Source organism: Colobus angolensis, unplaced genomic scaffold, assembly GCF_000951035.1.
Source record: "Colobus angolensis palliatus isolate OR3802 unplaced genomic scaffold, Cang.pa_1.0 Scaffold39, whole genome shotgun sequence".
In the NCBI taxonomy this organism is placed as follows: domain Eukaryota; kingdom Metazoa; phylum Chordata; class Mammalia; order Primates; family Cercopithecidae; genus Colobus; species Colobus angolensis.
Window position 1 is genome coordinate 3,950,283 of NW_012117265.1, and position 15,436 is coordinate 3,965,718.

General features: G+C 43.8%; 1 pseudogene; it reads left to right on the plus strand.

The window, feature by feature from the left end:
* The first annotated feature begins 13,914 nt into the window (after positions 1 to 13,914).
* Positions 13,915 to 14,355, plus strand: LOC105520903 (annotated as a pseudogene).
* The last annotated feature ends 1,081 nt before the right edge of the window (positions 14,356 to 15,436 follow it).

Genomic DNA, 15,436 nt, shown 5'->3' on the forward strand with positions numbered 1-15,436 from the left:
GCTGGGATTACAGGCATGAATCATCGCGCCCAGCTTCCTTATTCTTTTATTTATTTAATTTTGAGGCAGAGTCTTGCTCTGTCGCCAGGCTGGAGGGCAGTGGCGCAATCTCTGCTCACTGCAACCTCCATCTCCTGGGTTCAAGCGATTCTCCTGACTCAGTCACCCAGATAGCTGGGACTGCAGCTACTACTACAGGCATGCACCATCACACCCAGCTGATTTTTGTATTTTTAGTAGAGATGGGATTTCACCATGTTGGCCAGGATGGTCTTGATCTCTTGACCTTGTGATCCACCTGCCTTGTCCTCCCAAAGTACTGGGATTATAGATGTGAGCCACTACTCCTGGCCTCTTTATTCTTATTTATAAGAAAATGGGCCGGGCGCAGTGGCTCAAGCCTGTAATCCCAGCACTTTGGGAGGCCGAGACGGGCGGATCACGAGGTCAGCAGATCGAGACCATCCTGGCTAACATGGTGAAACCCCGTCTCTACCAAAAAATACAAAAAACTAGCCGGGCGAGGTGGCGGGCGCCTGTAATCCCAGCTACTCAGGAGGCTGAGGCAGGAGAATGGCGTAAACCCGGGAGGCGGAGCTTGCAGTGAGCTGAGATCCGGCCACTGCACTCCAGCCTGGGCGACAGAGCTAGACTCCATCTCAAAAAAAAAAAAAAAAAAAAAGAAAATACTCTCTGACTTTACAGGTCAAATAATAGCTAGTTGTCTTCTCAATATTCATTCTCCCCTACTCTTTTTTTTTTTTTTTTTTTTTAATGGAGTCTCGCTCTTGTTGCCTAGGCTGGAGTGCAATGGCGCAATCTTGGCTCACTGCAACCTCCACCTCCCAGGTTTGAGCAATTCTACTGCCTCAGCCTCCCTAATAGCTGGAATTACAGGCGTGTGCCACCATGCCCGGCTGAGTTTTTATTTTTAGTAGAGACGGGGTTTCTCCATGTTGGTCAGGCTGGTCTTGAACTCCCAACTTCAGGTGATCCACCCACCTCGGCCTCTCAAAGTGCTGGGATTACAGGCATGAGCCACCACACCCAGCCACTGGATGAGTTTTTACAACATAGTGGAAAAATCAGGTCAACTATATGCTAGTGAAGCCATTAAAGCCATAAGCCTAGAAGATAGTTCAGTGTCTGTGGGTAAAAGAGGAGAGAAGTGAGTCATGGGGCAGGTAATAAGAGGCCTCAAGGACATGTCTGAATTCCTGTTTTGAGTCTCCTTCCCTAGTGCTACCAGCCCATCCATCATCCTCCTGCGACCTCCATCCTGGTACATTCTTGAAGATGTTCATTGCCTGAGCCAGAATATATGTGTGATGCTTTAGAACTGCTTGACCTTCAAGTAAATGGCGGTGATTTATCGTTGGAGGAGTGGGCATTACTGGACTTTCTTTGGGAAAACCTGTACAGAGACATGTTGCTGGAGAACTTTAGAAACTTTTTTTTTTTTTTTTTTTTTTTTTTTTGAGATGGAGTCTAGCTCTGTCGCCCAGGCTGGAGTGCAGTGGCCGGATCTCAGCTCACTGCAAGCTCCGCCTCCCGGGTTTACGCCATTCTCCTGCCTCAGCCTCCTGAGTAGCTGGGACTACAGGCACCTGCCACCGTGCCCGGCTAGTTTTTTGTATTTTTTAGTAGAGACGGGGTTTCACCGTTAGCCAGGATGGTCTCGATCTCCTGACCTCGTGATCCGCCCGTCTCGGCCTCCCAAAGTGCTGGGATTACAGGCTTGAGCCACCGCGCCCGGCCTAGAAACTTAACCTTGATGGGGCAGGCTGGCCTCATTACTTCTTCATTTGTAATGCAGCAAATAGTTGCTCTTAAGCATGTCTTGTGTTCCAAGATTTGCCATAATAATGGTAAGTTAGTGGTGAACACAAAATGGATGATCCCTGTCCTTGTGAGGCAGTCTAGTGACTTCCCAAGAAAGTAAAAATCTGTTCATTGCACGGATTTCATTTTCTCTTGCATGGTTTTCAAGGATTAGTTCTATATGGGGTAGTGAGTGAGGGTGTTTGCTTTTGAGTCCTTGTGAAAAATTTCTGTTCTTATTATTTTGCTGTTTCTAAAATTGGACTTGTCTATATTCAGAATGCTTTAAATCCAAAGTGTTAGAATTCTTTTTGTGCAAACTTCTTGTCTCCTGCTCATCACTCCTACATCCTGTGTCTTGTTCCATGAGCAGGGTATCAGCTCTGCAAATGTACTATGATTAACAAGGTGTAGCACAAAAAGGTGAGGTCAGAGAAGAGAGGAATCCTTCAAGTCACCTGTACAGGTGAACCCCAGGCAGAAAAGTGTCATTGTGTGGGACAACCCTGTCTTGTGAGAGGCCAGTGGAGAAAGATAAGAGAGAAATAAAGGGGAAGAATTAAAATGTGAAGAAATAATAGGTAAAACTTTCCAAATTTGATGAAAGGCATGAATCTTTAAATCCAAGAAGCTCAGCAAACTCCAAGTAAGAGAAACTCAGAGACGCCCACAGTGAGTCACATTATCATCAAAATGTCAAATGGCAAAGACAAAGATTGCTGAAAGAAGTAATTCCTCACATGAAGGAATTCTCAATAGTGAAGATTTTTGGGAGCTGAAAGCCTGAGGGTCATGACCAACTCAGCATTCCACTGCAGGCTATATGATCAAGCAGCAAACTGTTTATCATGAGTGCAGCACGTGGGCAAACTCACATCTGTGCCTGCCAGCGGAAGTTATGCCTAAGGCAATCACTCCCTGGTGCTCTGCTCCTTGAGGTTATCTACTGGAACATCTGGAGCCTACTATTCAAAGAAAGCGGTCATGTAGACCTGCACTAAATCAAACAGCTGACCGACAATCATCCCCTCCTCCCTATTTCCTTTACTCAATAAATACAAAGGGCTCTAGAAGCTCAGGGCACTTGTTCACTAGAAGCAAGGAGCCCCCTGACCCCTTCTTTTAAAACAGATATTTTTGTTTCTGTCTTTATTTCTGTGTTCATCCTCCTTTGTTCAGTCCACCAGGGTCTGTGGCAAAGTGGCGTGACAAACAGGGACTTCAAGGATGTGAATGAAGAAGGTCTGCTGGAGCAGAGGAAGTGAAACTAACAAGATGAACGAGGACCCTGGAAAAAATCTGCCAGCAGGGAGTATAAGGTCAGTGCTCTAAAGAAGTACTGGGAATGGGAAGTTTCTTAATCAGGGTAACATGGGGCAGAATTTATCTGTTGAAGGAAAACATTATATGCAGTTGCTTAAAGTTCTGTTGAAACAGTCTGGAGCTGAAGTTAATTCACAGACATTAACTAGGCTTCTGCAGGAGGTTATTACACATAACCCATGGTTTCTGCAGGCAGGCACTCTCAATGTGGAAAATTGGGACAAAGCAGAAGAGGGATTGAAACGAGCTCATCAAAAAGGTCTCAAAGTAGACCCTTCTGTTTTTTCTGCTTGGGGTTTGGTTTACACAGTCCTACTGCCATTATCTTCTTCTTATTCTGTCGGACAACAGGAGTCAGGTTCTGAGTCTCAAGAATTAAAAACATCATTTGTTCCTCTGACAGCGCCTATTGCAAATAATGAGCAGGAGAAAGGGGAGGAGAATTGGCTGCTTGCTAAGCAGGAAATAGGAGAGGAGAACTGGCGTCTGCCACCCCATCCAGTGGCAGAAGTAGAAACCCACGTATACAAAATTTTGCATGCTGCTGCTATGGCTGGGGAACCTTTAGGACCTTGCACTGCACTTTTCTTATTACTGTAAGGCCTGATCCAAATGATCCACAACATCTTTTACATGAGTGCACTCCTGTAGAGTTTAAATTAGTAAAGGAATTAAAAGCTAGAGTGCTTAATATTGGAGTGCAAAGCCTGTTTACTGCAAGGCTGTTAGAATCAATGTTCGGAGCCATGTGCCTCCCACCCTTTGATATAAAACATTTGGCTCACACTTGCTTATCCACCAGTGCATATCTCACATGGAGTTTAAATTGACAAGAAATGTGCACAGACCAGGCTAGGCAGAATCACACCTCTGGTCAAGGAAACACTACAGAGAAAATGCTGACAGGCAGTGACCCCTTTTCAGATCTGGTACAACAATTAACACTCCCAGAGTCTGCTTACCACCAGTCCACCTTAGCTGCCAAGCATGCTTGAAGCACAATTCCTGAAGAGGGAGTTCCAGTGCAGTCTTTTCTACTTGTCATGCAGGGATCAAGGGAACCTTATGCACAATTTATCACGTGGCTGCAAGAGGCAGTGCAGCATCAGGTCCCTCAATGCCTCTGCTACAGAAATGCTTACCATAACTCTAGCCCATGAAAATGAAAATGCAGATTGCAAATGTGCAATGGCTCCTGTGAGATCCACAAAGAGCTTGGGGGATTACCTTAAAGCTTGTCAGGATGTAGGGACTGAATTTCATCATCCTACAATGTTAGCGCAAGCAATGGCTAGTTTAGTAGTTGACAAATCTAAAAGGAGTCAAGGCTCAAACCCCAAAGTGGGAAAATGTTATACTTGTGGAAAAACTGGACATTTTAAAAAGGAATGCCACCAGATCTCAGAACAGAAAGGATTTTACAATGTGGTGCCCCCGTCAGCGGAAAAAACGCCAGGACTCTGTCCTTGCTGTAACGAAGGAAATCACTGGGCTAATCAATGCCGCTCCGAATTTCATCAGAATGGTACCCCACCTGTCGGGAAATGAGAAGGGGGCCTGGACCTGAGCCCTCACACAATGAGGGCGTTCCCAGTTCAGACCACAACCCCACTTCAGGGGTGGGTCCCAGGACGAATATTGATTCCCTCTCCCCAAGAACACCAGGTAGCACAGGATTAAATCTCCCCACCAGAGAAATAATTACACTAGTTGGAGGAGACAAACCTACCAAAGTTCCCACTGGCATTTGGGGACCTTTACCAGCAGGACACATGGGACTAATTTTAGGCACTGCCTTAACTTGCAAGACATCAAAGTAATCCCCAGAGTAGTTGACTCCAATTATGAAGGAGAAATTCAAGTAGTTTTAATGTCACAAGATCTTTGGGTTTTTGAACCAGGGGAATATATTATTGCTTATTCCCTGGAAATCACACCCTTCTCCACAAAAGGAGAAATGAGTAAATAAGGGGTTTGAGAGCACAACTACACGAGAAATCTATTTATCACAACCCATAGCCTCTAATAGACCCACTGTGTAGTGCAAATTAAAGGAAAAAAAATTTATGAGCTTGTAGACACAGGAGCTGATGTGTCAGTAATATCCAGTAAAGATTGGCCTCCATCTTGGCCCCTCAGATGAACCTCCACATCCCTAGTGGGAGTAGGGGCTGCTCAAAGCATTCAACAGAGTGCTGAGATTTTATCTTGTCTTGGTCCAGATGGACAATCATGTGCTTTCCAGCCTTATGTTGCAAATATAGCTATGAATTTATGGGGTCGAGACTTACTTACAGCTTGGGATATGAGACTTACAAATGAAAACTTTGATAACCCAGGATTTAAAATGTTGAGGCTGGACGCAGTGGCTTAAGCCTGTAATCCCAGCACTTTGGGAGGCCGAGACGGGTGGATCACGAGGTCAGGAGATCAAGACCATCCTGGCTAACACGGTGAAACCCTGTGTCTACTAAAAATACGAAAAATTAGCCGGGCGTGGTGGCGGGCGCCTGTAGTCCCAGCTACTCGGAGGCTGAGGCGGGAGAATGGCATGAACCTGGGAGGTGGAGCTTGCAGTGAGCCGAGATCGTTCCACTGCACTCCAGCCTGGGTGACACAGCGAGACTACATCTCAAAAATAAATAAATAAATAAAATAAAATAAAATAAAACGTTGAAAGACAGCTGGGCATGGTGGCTCACGCCTGTAATCCCAGCACTTTGGGAGGCCGAGGCGGGCGGATCACAAGGTCAGGAGATCAAGATCATCCTGGCTGACATGGTGAAACCCCGTCTCCACTAAAAAATTCAAGAAGTTAGCTGGGAGTGGTGGTGGGTCCCTGTAGTCCCAGCTACATGGAAGGCTGAGGCAGGAGAATGGCATGAACCTGGAAAGTGGAGCTTGCAGTGAGCTGAGATCATGCCACTGCACTCCAACAGTGAGACTTCGTCTCAAAATAAATAAACAAACAAACAAAAAATAAATAAATAAAATCTGAAAGACATGGGATATCAGAGTGGAAAAGGTTTAGAAAAATTCCTACAAGGAAACCCTAACCCAATATCAATAACTGGAAAGACAGGAAAAGATTGGGACATCAGGGTTTATGATTGGGATCATTGATATTTCTCCTCTACCCAATGCTTTGCCGCTGGAGTGGCTGACTGACAAACCTGTGTGGGTGGATCAGTGGCCCCTATCGCAGGAGAAGCTAGCTCAACTCCATCAGCTAGTAAAAGAGCAATTGAATGCATGACATATTGAAGAGTCAGTTAGCTTTTGGAATTCACCAGTATTTGTAATTCCAAAGAAGTCAGGAAAATGGCGATTCCTATATGATTTGAGAGCTATTAATGCACAGATTAAACCAATGGGTGCATTACAGCAAGGTCTGCCATCCCTTGCAGCCATTCCAAGGGACTGGCCTCTTGTAGTAATAGATCTTAAAGATTGTTTCTTTACTATACCATTACATGAGAAAGATAAGCTTTGATTCGCCTTCCCTGTGCCTTCTATTAATAAAAAAGAACCTATTTCTCATTATCAATGGAAAGTTTTACCCCAAGACATGTAACAGTCCCACATTATGTCAGCATTTTGTGCAAAGAGCATTAAAAGAGCCTCGAAATGTGTTCCCACTGCATATATCATTCATTATATGGATGATATTCTTTTGGCTGCTTCTACAGATCAAATATTGCATCGATTATTCAGAGAAGTAAAGCGAGCTCTTGTTAAATGGAAGCTCAAAATTGCTCCAGAGAAAGTGCAAACGACTTCCCCATACCATTACTTCGGAACTATTGTTACAGAGAGGAGTGTACGGCCTCAGAAAGTCGTTCTCCATAAAGACAGGTTACAGACTTTAAATGATTTTCAACAATTGTTATGGGGCATTAATTGGTTGTGACCAATGCTAGGTATTGCTACTTAACTTACACATCTTTATCAAACCCCACAAGGAGATTCTTCTTTAAATTCCCTGCAGCAGCTTACAAAAGAGGCAGAAGCTGAGTTACAACTGAGCAAATGCGTCAACAATGACATGCCTTACGGCTGCAGCCACAAAATCCTTTGCTTTTGTTTATTTTTCCTACTCCCCATTCTCCAACAGGACTCCTGGGCCAATGATTAGAGAAATCTGTAACAGTGATAGAATGGCTATTTTTATCTAATCAAACAGTGAAAACTTTGCAAGTCTATCTTTCCTTAATTATACAAATTGTGACTACGGGCAGGCATAGGTCAAAAATGCTGACAGGATGTGACCCTGATAAGATTATTGTTCCTTTAGACTACCAGCAACAGGCCTCATCATGGGCAATGTCGGCTGTATGGCAAACTGCTCTCACAGATTTTGTAGGTGCAATAGATAATCATTATCCCTCAGACAAAATTTTGCAATTTTATAAAGTCCATTCTTTCATTCCTCCTGTGATCACTCTTCACAAACCTATTCCAGATGGACAAACTTATTTTACTGATGGCTCTTCCAAAGGTCGCACAGCTATTTATGGACCTAAACATACTCCAACAATAAGGACCTCTGGGGTTTCAGGTTAATGCTCAAAACTAATTGAGTCATTCTAATTTTAGAGATTACAGCTTCAACTCCTATTAATTTTGTCTGTGATTCAGCTTACGTTGTAAATGTAGCCAGTCACATAGAAACTGCTACCATTAAAAATACACTAGAGCCAGAACTGCTTAACTTGTTTCTAAGACTTCAACAAGCTGTTAACTCTCATGCTGCTCCTTTTCATATTTCTCATATCCGCTCTCACACACAACTCCCTGGACCGTTATCTTTAGGCAATGACAAAGCAGATAAACTGATTGGTTCTGTATTTGAACAAGCTCAAGCTTCTCATGCATTACTGCATCAAAACACCTCTGCCCTTACCCATATGTTTCATCTACCTCATAGCCAGTCTCGAGCTATTGTGCAAGCCTGTCCCACTTGTCAGCATGTCACTGGTGTTATACCCATAGAAGGATGCAATCCACGAGGCTTGGCTCCAGATGAAATCTGGCGGCCGGGTGCGGTGGCTCAAGCCTGTAATCCCAGCACTTTGGGAGGCCGAGACAGGCGGATCACGAGGTCAGGAGATCGAGACCATCCTGGCTAACGGTGAAACCCCGTCTCTACTAAAAAATACAAAAAACTAGCCGGGCACGGTGGCGGGTGCCTGTAGTCCCAGCTACTCAGGAGGCTGAGGCAGGAGAATGGCGTAAACCCGGGAGGCGGAGCTTGCAGTGAGCCGAGATCCGGCCACTGCACTCCAGCCTGGGCGACAGAGCTAGACTCCATCTCAAAAAAAAAAAAAAAAAAAAGAAATCTGGCAAATGGATGTTACACATATAGCAGCCTTTGGCAAGCTTAGCTATGTTCATGTGACTATAGACACTTATTCTCATATGTTGCATGCTACATGCCAAACAGGTGAGACAGCTGGTCAGGTACAGCGACACTGTCTGTCATTTGCTCATATGGGGGTCCATAAACAATTAAAAACTGACAATGGATGTTGGGAACAGGCCCCCCAAAATCTGTCCATATGTCCATAAACTGGCCCAAAAACTGGCCATAAACAAAATCTCTGCAACGCTGTGACACGTTTGTGATGGCCAAGACGCCCACGCTGGAAGGTTGTGGGTTTACCGGAATGAGGGCAAGGAACACTTGTCCCACTCAGGGCAGAAAACCACTTAAAGGCATTCTTAAACCACAAACAATAGCATGAGCAATCTGTGCCTTAAGGACATGCTCCTGCTGCAGATAACTAGCCAGACCCATTTCTTTATTTCGGCCCATCCCTTTGTTTCCCATAAGGAATACTTTTAGTTAATCTATAATCTATAGAAACAATGTTTATCACTGGCTTGCTGTTAATAAATATGTGGGTAAATCTCTGTTCGAGGCTGTCAGCTCTGAAGGCTGTGAGACCCCTGATTTCCCACTCCACACCTCTATATTTCTGTGTGTGTGTCTTTAGTTCCTCTGGCACCACTGGGTTAGGGTCTCCCTGACCGAACTGGTCTCAGCCAATCGACCTGCTTATGCTAGTCATGCTTTTCAAAAATTTCCTACAGCTTTGGGCTATAATGCACAAAACAGGAATTTCTTACAACCCTTGAGGACAAGGAATTATAGAGTGGGCACATCAAACATTGCAACACATGTTGAAAAAACAGAAAGGGGGAATAGGAGACCAGCTACTACCTCAAACAAAACTACGTTTAGCCCTATTTACTTTAAATTTTTTGACTCCTGGTATGGGTAGTAAGACTTCAGCAGAAAGACATTGGCAAGTGTTAGAGGAAAAGAGGAAAGTTCTTCTGAAAGTGTTATGGAAGTCCCCGGAAGGACAATGGAAAGGCCTGGTGGATTTACTGATGTGGGGATGAGGGTATGCTTGTGTTTTTCCAGAAGATGGACAAAACCGTTTGGGTGCCCTCAAGGTACATTGTGACCATGGAATGGGAAACTGGAGGGATCCATGGTGGCCAACCATGGGCCCGGTCCCTCCAGTATGGGCCATGAGTCAGCTGAGCCTGAGTGCAAAGACGGAGAGAAGGCTGACCGGAGTCACGATGACATCAACCCCCATAACCTGAGGGCAACTCAAGAAAACCATGCAGGAAGCTGAGAAACTACTGGAGCATCAGGGCCAGGCAAAAACCCTTGATTCCATGTTCCTGGCCATGTTAGCCATAATGTCCTGTGTGGTATGTTTTCCCTGTGCAGAGGCAAAAACATATTGGGCGTATGTTCCTAATCCCCCAGTAGTACAGCCTGTATTTTGGAGTGACACTCCTCCTGAAATCTATCATGATCAGGGAGTGTGGACTCCAGTACCCCTAACTCCCCCTGACATAGAACAGTTAGACTCTCAGAACAATGTCATCAGTTATACGGTCCCACTGGAAGGACTCCCCTGGTGTAGCACTACAAAGATGCTGTTCAACCATAGTAGCTGTCTTACAAGTCAAGCTCAAGCACGGTTGAGTCACCATGGAAAAGTCATGTGCTTTTTAGGTCTTAGTTCTAATAATGTAAGTGGTGTGCTAACCAACCATTCCTGGCCCAATCACCCCAATTGTGTTGACTATATGGAATGGATTCCCTTCAGTAGTTCCTACCCCCACTCCATGGACCCAGTGTCTTGGCCCACTGGTTAGAAAACAAACTATGTTAACTGGAGACATTGTGGATTGGGGACTTAAAGGTCAACTAGATGGTAAAGATGAAAATCAGACATCATGGCACAAACTTCACTGACATTGGTAGAAGGCTTTTAATGCTTCTTCTTTTTCTGAGATGGATTCTCGCTCTGTTGCCCAGGCTGGAGTGCAGTGGCACTATCTCGGCTCACTGCAAGCTCCACCTCCTGGGTTCACACCATTCTCCTGCCTCAGCCTCCCGAGAAGCTGGGACTACAGGCGCCCACCACCACACTTGGCTAATTTTTTTGTATTTTTAGTAGAGATGGGGTTTCACCATGTTAGCTAGGATGGTCCCGATCTCCTGACCTTGCGATCCACCCACCTTGGCCTCCCAAAGTGCTGGGATTACAGGCATGAGCCACCGTGCCCGGCCAATGCTTCTTCTTTATAACACACCGGGATCCAATCCCATTCTGCTGCCTGGGTTGCTTGGCATGGAACAGGCTTTAGCCTGCATCTTCTTCAGTGGCAACATCTAGGTAGGAAAGGTCCAATTCAAGAAACCGTATGGAAAGCAGCAGTCCTATTTACAAATGGTAGTATCTGTGTAGGGGTACTCTCTGTTACTAGTACTGCTACTCGACGCAGTTTTGATGTTACATTTGTAAAGAATATCACCACTAAATTTGCGGTTTGTGTTTTTAATCCTTATGTCTTTATGGCAGCTAAGAAGGACCAGCTCCAGGTAAACAATACCCAGTTGACATGTAAATCTTGTCAATTCTGTCACTATATTAATCATAGCACAGTGCTAACACATCTCTACTTTGATAATTCTGGGTCACATACTTGGGGTATGGATTCCTGTTAATCCATCTGAGCCTTGGGCCGCTTTACACTTCATGAAACATCTTCTTTTTTTTTTTTTTTTCAGACGGAGTCTCACTCTGTCGCCCAGGTTGGAGTGCAGTGGCCAGATCTCAGCTCACGGCAAGCTCCACCTCCCCAGGTTTACGCCATTCTCCTGCCTCAGCCTCCCGAGTAGCTGGGACTACAGGCACCCACCACCTCGCCCAGCTAGTTTTTTGTATTTTTTAGTAGAGATGGGGTTTCAGCGGGTTAGCCAGGATGGTCTTGATCTCCTGACCTCGTGATCCGCCTGTCATGAAACTTCTTCTAACTCAGCTTACTCATTGTATCCGTAAAGCCTTAGGCATGATAATTTTTGCTGTTATTTCCTCGGTCACACTAGTAACTTCTGTAGTAATGTTCTCTGTAGCTTTGCGTAGTTCTGTTCAAACAGTTCAGTACATAGAGAACGAGACTGGTACCACCAACAAAACATGGCAATTTCAGAGTAAAATTAACACTGAGTTACAAACCGAAGTGGCAATGTTGAAATCCATGGTTCTATGGTTAGGGGAACAAGTACAAAGCTTACAATTACAACAACAATTGTGCTGTCATTTTAATCACACTCATATTTGTGTAACCAACTTAGAATATAAGCAAAGTGAGTATCTATGGGACCTTGTGACAGCCCATTTGCAGGGAGCTTTCACATCCAATATCACCTTTGATATTGGTGAATTACAAAGCAAAATTCTTGATTTAAATAAGCAAACTCAAGAATTTCAGCCTTCTTTAGAAGCATGGACCGAATTCCAGTGAGGTCTGGAGAGCCTCAACCCTTGGACCTATCTAAAGTGCCACATTAACTTCTCATATATTGTTCTGGGAATAATGCTGTTCTGTCCTTGTTTGCTTTTCATACTCTGTAAAATTGGATGGACTGCCAATCACAAAATGAGAGCTGCCCAACCTGGCCTTACATTCATTCAAGTAATGCAAAAATAGAAAGGGGGAGATGTTGGGAGCTTAAAGCCTGAGGGTTGTGACCAACTCAGCATTCCACTGGAGGCTATATGATCAAACAGCAAACTGTTTATCATGAATGCAGGACGTGGGCAAACTCACATCTGCGCCCACAGAAGGTATGCTGAGGGCAATCACTTCATGGCACTATGCTCCTTGAGGTTATCTACTGGAACATCTGGAGCCTACTATCCAAAGAAAGCAGACATGCAGCTGGGCACAGTGGCTCATGCCTGTAATCCCAGCACTTTGGGAGGCTGAGGTGGTGGATCACGAGGTCAGGAGATCAAGACCATCCTGGCTAACATGGTGAAACCCCGTCTCTACTAAAAAAGACAAAAAAATCAGCTGGGTGTGGTGGTGGGCACCTGTAGTCCCAGCTACTCGGGAGGCTGAGGCAGGAGAATGGTGTGAACCCAGGAGGCGGAACTTGCAGTGAGCCAAGATCGCACCACTGTACTCCAGCCTGGGCAACAGAGTGAGACTCCATCTCAAAAAAAAAAAAACAAAAAAAAAACAGACATGCAGGCCTGCACTAAATCATGCAGCTGGCTGACAATCACCCCCTACTCTCTATTTCCTTTACTCAATAGATACAAAGGGCTCTAGAAGCTCAGGGCCCTTGTTCACTGGAAGCAAGGAGCCCCCTGACCCCTTCTTTTAAAACAGATCTTTTTATCTTTGTCTTTATTCCTGTGTTCATCCTCCTTTGTTCAGTTCACCAGGGTCCATGGCAGAAGATAAAAAGCACTATTATATGAGCTTTTCCACCTTTTCATTGTCTATCCATTTATTCACATTTTCATTTATTCTCAGAGAAGGAACTGTTTTAATTCCTCTTAAATGTTTTTATGTAAGTGTTCTTTTTAAAGTTTTCTGCACTTTGCTTTCTACATTATATCCTTTTTTATTTTCTTTTTAAAATAGTTTCTAAATAAAATACCTGCCAATCCTAAATAAGATAATATGGAGCTATTTTCTTTGTAAAGCCAAACTCCTAACACTAGTTCTTTGGTCACTGGTTACATCTTCTCTTTCACAGAAGACGTGAGCATGTGGAAGAAAGAATCCACAAATTTGAAGATAGAACTTTTGAAAAATATCAACTCTGAGGGGACTAAAGGAAAAAGAATGAAGACCAAACAGAACTTAAAGGACCTGTAGTACACCATGCATCAGATCAACTACACATTATGGAAAGTGGAGAAAGATAAGAGAGAAATAAAGGGGAAGAAGTAAAATGTGAAGAAATATTAAGCAAAACTTTCCAAATTTGATGAAACACATGAATCTTTAAATCCAAGAAGCTCAACAAACTCCAAGTAAGAGAAACTCAGTCAGGCACGGTGGCAGGTGCCTGTAATCCCAGCTACTTGGGAGGCCGAGGCAGGAGAATCACTTGAACCTGGGAAGCGGAGGTTGCAGTAAACCGAGATTGCACCATTGCACTCAAGCCTAGGCAACAAGAGCAAAACTTCATCTCAAAAAAAAAAATTTTTTTTTAAAAAGAGAGAAACTCAGGCCCACAGTGAATCACATTATCATCAAAATGTCCAATGGCAAAGACAAAGAGTGCTGAAAGAAGTGATTCCTTACATAAAGGGATTCTCAATACTATTAATAACAAATATATCATCAGAAATAATGAGGGACATAGTCGGTGAGATGACATATTTAAGAACTGAAAAAGAGCCCTTTTTGCTGTAGGCCTGAGTGGTTGCTGCCGAAATGGGCAAGTTCATGAAACCTGGGAAGGTGGTGCTTGTCCTGGCTGGACGCTAGTCTGGACACAAAGCCGTCATCGTGAAGAACATTGATGATGGCACCTCAGATCGCCCCTACAGCCATGCTCTGGTGGCTGGAATTGACCACTACCCCCGCAAAGTGACAGCTGCCATGGGCAAGAAGAAGATCGCCAAGAGGTCAAAGATCAAGTCTTTTGTGAAAGTTTATAACAACAATCACCTAATGCCCACAAGGTACTCTGTGGATATCCCCTTGGACAAAACTGTCATCAATAAGGATGTCTTCAGAGATCCTGCTCTTAAATGCAAGGCCCAACGAGAGGCCAAGGTCAAGTTTGAAGAGAGATACAAGACAGGCAAGAACAAGTGGTTCTTCCAGAAGCTGCGGTTTTAGATGCTTTGTTTTGGTCATTAAAAATTAAAAAGGAAAGAAGAAGAAGAAAAAAAAAGAACTGAAAAAGAAACACTATCAACCAAGAATTCTGTATTCACCAGAAATGTTCAGAAATGTGGGAGAATTTAAGACATTCCTAGAAAAACTAATGCCAAGAAAGGTTACCACTACACTTGCCATACAAGAAATGCTGCTGGGTGTGGTAGCTCATGCCTTTAACCCCAGCACTTTGGGAGGTTGAGGCGGGTGGATCACGAGGTCAGGAGTTTGAGAGCAGCCTGGCCAACATAGTGAAACCCTGTCTCTACTAAAAATACAAAAATTAGCCCGGTACGGTGGTGCATGCCTGTAGTGTCAGCTACTTGGGAGGCTGAGGCAGGAAAATCTTTTGAACCCGGGAGCCAGAAGTTGTGGTGAGCTGAGATCTTGCCACTGCACTCCAGCCTGAGCAACAGAGTGAGACTCTGTCTTAAATAAATAAATAAATAAATAAATAAAATAAACATAAAAGAGATGCTAAAAGGAGTTCTTCAGGATAAAATAAAAGGATGCTAGACAGTAACTCAAGTTGTGTGGAGAAATAAAGATCTCCAGTAAAGGTAAGTACATTGAAAAATATAAAAACACATTTATGGTATTTTTGTATGTAACTCCAGCTTTTACTTTTTACTGGATTTTTAAAACATCAATAAAAATGGTAAGTGTATGTTTTATGTATATAATATATAAAGATATATTTTGCAACAAAAATAACAACAGAAGTGTGCAGTTGTATAGCAGAGTTTTTGTATGCTATTGAAGTTAAGTGGGTACGAGTTCAAATAATCTTAATATAACTTTGGAATGGTAAATGTAATCCTCATAAGGGCTATTAAAGTTTTGACTGGGTGCAGTGGCTCACTCCTGTAATCCCAACACTTTGGGAGGCTGAGGTAGGTGGATCACCTGAGGTCAGGAGCTCAAGACCAGCCTGGCCAACATGGTGAAACCCTGTCTCTACTAAAAATACAAAAATTACAACAGAAGTGTGCAGTTGTATAGCAGAGTTTTTGTATGCTATTGAAGTTAAGTGGGTACGAGTTCAAATAATCTTAATATAACTTTGGAATGG